Source organism: Empidonax traillii, unplaced genomic scaffold, assembly GCF_003031625.1.
Source record: "Empidonax traillii isolate 1590-97213 ecotype Southwest subspecies unplaced genomic scaffold, ASM303162v1 scaffold497:size1267575, whole genome shotgun sequence".
Lineage (NCBI taxonomy): Eukaryota > Metazoa > Chordata > Aves > Passeriformes > Tyrannidae > Empidonax > Empidonax traillii.
This window is the reverse complement of record NW_020955690.1, coordinates 179,755-187,125: the sequence shown is the minus strand read 5'-3', so window position 1 is coordinate 187,125 and position 7,371 is coordinate 179,755. Positions and strand designations below refer to the sequence as shown.

General features: G+C 38.3%; 1 long non-coding RNA gene across 1 annotated transcript in view; it reads right to left on the bottom strand.

Moving 5' to 3' along the window:
* Positions 1 to 5,413: 5,413 nt before the first annotated feature.
* The window catches only part of LOC114063879, a 12,389-nt gene continuing 10,431 nt past the window's right edge, over positions 5,414 to 7,371 (bottom strand). The window contains exons 2-3 of the long non-coding RNA XR_003572626.1: positions 5,717 to 5,722; positions 5,414 to 5,555 (exon numbers count right to left, since the gene is read on the bottom strand). This is a non-coding gene — a long non-coding RNA (uncharacterized LOC114063879). The remainder of the gene's footprint in view (positions 5,556 to 5,716; positions 5,723 to 7,371) is intronic.

The window sequence follows — 7,371 nt, the reverse complement described above, 5'->3', positions numbered from 1 at the left end:
TCTCGATGTTTCCAGGAATGAGACACCCACCACCTCTCTAAACAACCTGTTCCGGTGTCTCACCATTCTTATCACAAAAAAATTCTTTCTTAGATCTGGTTTTTGGTCTCCCCTCTTTCAGTTTAAAACCCTTATCCCTTGTCCTGTTACTACAGGCCCTAGTAAAAATTCTGTCCCCATCTTTCTTGTAAACCCCCTTTAGGCACTGGAAGGGGCTCCAAGGTCTCCCCAGAGCCTTCTCTTCTCCAGGCTGAACAACTCCAATTCTCTCAGACTTTCAATTAATTCATTAATAGTTTAAATGAAATAAAATATTGTGCTACAGAGAAAGCAGTAAGAAAAGGTTTTTCTTTGAGACCTTAAAAAAGTTTTAAGATGGTTTCCACAGCAACTATGACATTACACACCAGTATAATTTCAGGACTCTTGAATTTAGTTATTTATTTGTGCCTGCAGGTTTGCCTCTGGCATAAACCTTTGCTGCTGAGTTGGAGCTTATGATACATGTTATGCTTCTTTTTCCAGTGCCAAATCTAGATCTGACTAGCCAGCTTAAAAGGAAGAATTCTCATAGCTGAAAGAAGAGGGGGGAAAAGAAAAAAACCCTCAGTGTCAAGCTTGCATCTACAAAGAGATGGATGCAAAAGTGAATACCCAGTTTTCAGAAATATAGATTTTTAGTTTGCATGCCAGGCTTAGGAAAAATCCACAGTGGCTTAGTTTAAACTCCATGTAGTGAATCACTTGTTTTACACACATGAATGAAGGTTGTTACAAAATGACTGCTTCAGGACCTGAGTTGTTCTGGAGTGCAGAGAGTATAGGAACAGGGAATATGAGGGAAAAAATAAAGGGCTGAGGAGAGGAACTGCTGCAAATCTTTTTAAGGTCTGAAACATCTCAGAAATGAATTCTGATTATTTGCTGTGGAGATAAATCTGTGTGGAATTGAATGAAGTAGAAACTTATAGACTGTGCTTTTCAGAGGAAAGATGGTTTTTGCTGCTTCTCCTGAGTTCTTGAAGTGAGGGGTGAAGGAGCCAAGAATGAACCTTATTTTCTTTGAATGAAGTTGTGTATGAAAAAAAAAAGTAAAACCAGAACTTAACTGGGTGCTGAAAGCAGAATTACACAGACATACACATTGATTTTCTTCTTTTTTTTTTTTTTTCACAAGAGTAACAGTAGCAAAATAGGTCTTCATATTGATGGTGAGAGGCAATTCTGAGCAGAATACATAGATCATAAAGAGGAATACCAAAATGAAAAGCAAAACAAAATGTTTGGTCCAGACTACTGAAACTTTTTCCTAAAATATAAAAAGTTACTGTATTCTTGAAAGAGTGAGAATGAATGCCAAGTAATTACAGATTTAACTTCTTGATAAATGGTGAGTTTAATGTGAATGACTTTTAAAATTATTTCAGCTTCACAGAGCTAATATCTGCAAAGATATCAAAAATATTGAAAGAAGGCAGACTTTAGGTAAACTCACTTTAAAACAGATTTCTCCCACCTGTACCCAAGTTCATGACCTCAAGCCTGGTTTAATCGGTGGAAAATGGAGAAAGGTAAAACGAATAAGGGCAGTAAGAAATCTTACAAGTAGGTGGATTTAAAAAGAATCATTCTTTAGAGAATGCTGCATATTGATGATGGAGAACAGCATCTGAGATCAGTGAGTGAAAATGGATGTCTCATACATACATGTGCAGTGATTTCACAAGGTCAGGAAATAGAGTTATTTTTTATCAGTACAACATAATTAATATGAAAACCCCCCTCTCTCAAATACTGTCTCCCTCCTTCAGAAAAATCATATCATTTTTTATTCCTTCGATTTGTTCCACTCCTTCCAACTCTGGTCATTATTCACCAAAACAAACAAGACATCCTATCAAGACCTTAAGATTTCGCCCAGTCAGACTCACTGAGGACTTAACACCACAACCCATTACTCTGTAGCTCTCACATCTGTTTTAATGGAAAGTGGAGTCTCTGCAAATGTCATTTTAAGGTAACTCTTTCAGAAAAATATTTCCAAATACCTGCACTCCAGCAAAGTAGATTAAAGTTCCTGTAAGAATATTTTTATTGGATCAGTTTATCTTCATGGGCAGTGTTCAAATCCTGGTGTCCAGGAACAATGTCAAAAGGCAGTGCTTTTCCTTCATCTGCTCTACCTCTGAACCCTCTATACAAGAGTGACAAAATAGATGTATAAATAGAAAACAGAAAATCTCACTGTAAAGGAATTTCAGACAGTAATCTCCCATGGAAATATTTCCTTTTCTCTAGTATAGTCAAATCAAATGTAGAATAAACTCCTTAGAAATACAATAGTAAATGTGATTTTCTTCTTTCACTCCCTCCTTTTTTTTTTTCTAGATTTCTCTGACTAAAACAAAATGCCTAAAATTAAATCATTTATCAGAAAAATGAGTATTGATCTAAAAAAATGTCCATCTTGGGGTTTTTCTTGATTTTTTTTTCTCTTAATAACTGGAATTACTTCATCTTCCTGCCTTAATATCAGCTTCATATAAGTATTATGCTTTGCTACATTTTTTTTCCTAGACAGTTGCCTAATATTTTTCAACATCTTCATCTAGTTCATCTTCTTAGTCATCTGGATAATTCTTTGTAACTGGAGTTTCCTTGGCAGTACTACTGTATTTTATTTTATATCCAGTGCATTTCTCTCCCTTACCACTATACAAACATGCTGGTTTGTTGCCAGAATGAAGATGGAAATAACAGTCCTGGTAGTCCCAGGCTGAAATGAACTGTAATCAAGATAATTATAGCCTTTTTTGTGTGTTATTCTATCATATGTTTGAAAGAAATTACCTTATTTTCACCTTTCAGGGGGACCTTTTTTTTTAATAAAAAGAAAAGTATACCAATCACTTTTTTACAACAAAAAAAGAACTGCAAAATACCTTGCTCCAATTTCTTATAAAAATCTGAGATATAAGGCTACATTTACACATACATTCCCATGCTAAGACCTGATTCAGGGCTGTGTAGCTGCCCAGTGCTGCTACCACCTTGACATTAAAAGGTTCACACACAGGTTTCCAGCAGAAGGTGTGGGAGAAGTTCTCTCACCTGAGGAACTTCAATGTGCACAAGTCTATGAAACTTGATGAGGAGTCCTGAGGGAGTTGGCTGATGCAACTGCCAAGTCACTCTCTGTGATATTTGGCAAGTCTTGGAAGTCAGGTGAAGTCTCAGATGACTGGAAAGAAGGGGAAATCCACCTTTAAAAAGTGTGAAAAAGAGGACCCTGGGAACTACTGCCCTGTCAACCTCACCTCTGCACTTGGAGAGATCATGGAACAGACCCTCCTGGGGGCTGAGCTATGACACAAGGAGAACAAACAGGTGACTGGACAGCCAGGAATGTTTCAGCAAGGGCAAATCCTGCCTGATCAACCCACTGGCCTTCTGATGATGAAGTAATTGCTCCATCATATGAGATGTAGGTACATCAGTGGATAAGAGTCCATCCATATGAACCTCTAAAAAGCCTTTGACATGATCTGACACAATATCCCTCTCTATAGCTTGGAGAGAGGAGAATTTAATGGGCAGACTGTTCAGTGGATAAGGAACTGATGTGAGAATCATGTCCAGAGGGTTTGGTCAACGGCTTAGAGTCCTGATGGACATCAGGGACCAATGGTGCCCTCAGGGACCCACACTGGGACCAGTGCTCTATTATCTTCATCAATTGCATAGACAGGGATTGAGTGCACACTCAGTAAGTCTACAGACTTGACTCCAGGCTGAGGGTGCAGGTGACACATGCTGAAGGAATTTCCATTGGCTAGGAGCTAGAAGGAAGGAGGGAGCTAGACAAGCTCAAGAACTGAGAACATGGGAACATGATGAAAGCAGTGGAGCCCTGTCACAGGTTGCCCTGAGGTGTGGTGGATGTCTCATCCCTGGAAACACTGAAGATCAGATTGGACAAGACTCTGAGCAACCTGATCTGGTTGAAGATATTCCTTCCTATTGTACTGTGTTGAACTGGAAAAACTACAAACTTCCGATTAGAACCATTCTATGATTTTGTGATTTTATGATTCTATGATTCTGTGTTCCTAAGTGTCAACAGCAAACTATTTTTAAAGATGGATTCAGCAGTTCTACCCCAGTATTCTTGTTTTCTCAAGAGTGCAAGGAGAAGGAGAGTCATGAGACATACAGCGGTAAAAATAAACATTAATTAATATTGATATTTTTGTTGATACTCACATTTCACAATAACAAATTTGCACAACCTGCATATACAGTGGACAGAAAAAAAGAAAGCCAAGCTCCCACTGTAACACCATACTCCGCTAGTTTGGACATGTGCACCCACTAGGGAAAGGTAAAGTTAAAGCAAGTTGCTTGACAGAAGGATAAAATCAGTACCAAAACTAAAACCTGTGTTTGAATTGCCTAAAATCAGAAAGCTTGCTAATGAACAGTAGAAGTTTTGTAATTCCATTATGAATATTTAATGACAGGCTAGAGTAAAAAAAAAAACAAAAAGCAATATATATTTCTTGGAGATTCTTGATAGTAGTAAAGCAAAGTTTTTATTATCTCAGTGCCACTGCAAATGTGTGGAAAAGTTGAGAATCAATGGAAGTGCAGTGCTCAATGGTCAAAAAAGGAAAAAAAATAGGGCTGTTACATAAACATGTAGAGACCCCTAAGTAATAAAGTAAATACGGACAAATGCCAGGGCTGGGTACAAAATAGTCAACATATTCATCATATCTGATATACCCACAGAATGATACTGAATCCAGAAAAACACAGGATATTAGCTACAGTTGTCTACTGTGAAGATAAAAGAAGAACATTTTCATTATGTTGCCACACAGTAATAAGAAGTACACTTTTTCTCCTTTTATTTTCTTTCTCTTTCTTTTTTCTTTTGAGAAATAAAAACAACCAGAGTGCTTAAAGAAGAAAAGGTAATATGTGGTTGTTGGAGGAAATCCGTCTCCAGACCTACACACTACTTCTGAAGTTAAATGTACCGTCTAAATCTTTCCACTTTCATACAAATGAATTTCATAGAATAATAGAATGGTTTAGGTTGGAAGAGACCTTAAGCTCATCTCATTTCACCCCCTGCCATAGGCAGGGGCACATTCCACTTGACCATGTTGCTCCAAGCCCCATCCAACCTGGCCTCAGGCATTTCCAGGGATTGGGCATCTACAACCTCTCTGGGCAACCTGTGCCAGCGCCTGACCACCCTCATAGCCAAGAATTCCTTTCCAAAATCCCATCTAACCCTGCTCTCCGTCATTGTGAAGCATTCCCCCTTGTTCTGTCTCTCCAGGTCCTTGTAAATATCTCTCTGTATGTTCCTTATAGTCCCTTCTGGTCCTGGAAGGCCACAATTAGGTCATCCAAAGCTTCCCTTCTCCAGGCTGAAGAATCAAATCTCCCAACCTTTTCTCACAGTAGAGCTGCTCCATTCCTCTAATCATCTTGTTGCCTCCTCTGGACTCACTCCAGCATCTCCATGTCCTTGCTGTGCTGGGCTCTCAGAGCTGGACTTAAAGAGAAATTAGATTTGCCTTCTCTCTCCCTACTCCAATGTTGACTTGAACTGTCTGTGGAACCGCTATTACATTCTTCTTTAACCTACAAGTTCAAGAGTATATAAGAAATCAGATCTAGTACCTGGAGATAAGCTATCTACCATCTGCTTCACAATATCTATTGATGCAAATAAAAGCTTTGGCTCCATAATGTTTTATTAACCAGTTTTGGCAATATATTTTAAAGCACTAATCTCAGGACTAAAATATGAGATTTAAACACAGAAAACCCCCCATGAATGCATTGTGGGGGAACTCACACTTTTGAGGAAAAGATTTGTTCTTCAGTGGAAAGAATAAAATAACATAAAAGCACAGTTCTTATTAAAAAGTCATAAATGTCAGTGAGCCATTGATTTTTCTGCAGGTGAGGGATGAGGGTTTAATACGGGTATGCCATTCTGAATATCAGAAATATTTCAAAATATCACACATCTGGATAGTACATTATACAGCAGAGGACAGTCCTGCAAAGGTGTGATTAATAAGTGGGATTTTTCTGACAGTCAGTTTGTAATGTGTATTTTAGCTCCAGTTGCTCCATAATGCACATTCTGAAAAATATAGCATATTTTCCTTTGTTGGTTCAGTTTTATTGTTTACATGACTTCTGAGAATGGATTTGGTAGGCTCAAAATGCCCAGGTGTTTATGAAATTTTGTCATGGGTGACTTGACTAGAGACTTATGGGAAACCTGTGTCCAAGGAAAGAACTGGAGCACTAGGTTTAAATTTGTGACCATTGACACAAACCATACCCTTTCCCCCAAGAAATAGTTTTTATCATTATTTAATAGGACCAGTTGTTACTGAATGAATTTGTCATATTTGAAAACACAAAGCCACTTGCACGTGTAAAAATAAAAATATTTGGAAGGAATATTCCCGCCACATGGTAATCTCTTCTGTGGGTTGTTGTCTCATGCTTTACCAGAAATGACTAATTTGTTCTTAACAAATTCCTTCATTATCTGAGCTCAGAAAAATGTTTGAGCATATCAAATCAAATAGGAATTACAAATCCTTCTTAATAACAGTGCAATTTATGGGAAACTTGGTCTTAAGTATTCCACAGATTTTGTTCTGGGCTGTCACATGGGTGTCATAAGACACAAATTGGTGAGTTAATATGGAGAAGGTAAAAAGAGTTTTACAGCGGTTTGTTAGAGATGTATTAAAACTCTCAGAAGACAGAAAAATATTTAGGACTTCTTGACACTGGAATAATTATTGTCAAAGACAGTGAAAAAGAAAAAAAAAAGAAATAAACCCAGAAATTATGGTTCAGTTAGTACAAAAGGTCCTTCAAAAAATAAAAAAATATGAATTAGTAAGAGGCAAAGGGAGAAGCTGGGAGAAGCAGCAAACCACACCTTTCTGAAAACACTGTGCAAAGTCACACTTTTATAACTGTGTGCAGACCTTCAGCTGCCTGACAGAGAACTTAAAAAGGTTACAACTTTCCTCATCTGCCTTCTCCTCATTTGCCCTCTACACACTACTGTCAAAAATCATTGTCCTAGTTCTGATTTTAGAAAGGAATTTTTCTTTCCCTTTCCCCTTTTTTTCCCCCTCCCCCCCCCCTGCATGAATGCTATTCAAGAACCATCAAGTGAACAAAGGAGTCGGCCTGGCTCTTAACGACCGAAGTTAGTCTCCTGGCAACAACGGGGGAGGAGTTGGGAAGAAGGCGGAGTTGGTGGGAGCTCTGCTCCGGGGGCAGGAGCAGAAGACGCAGCTGGAAAGGGAGGTGTCC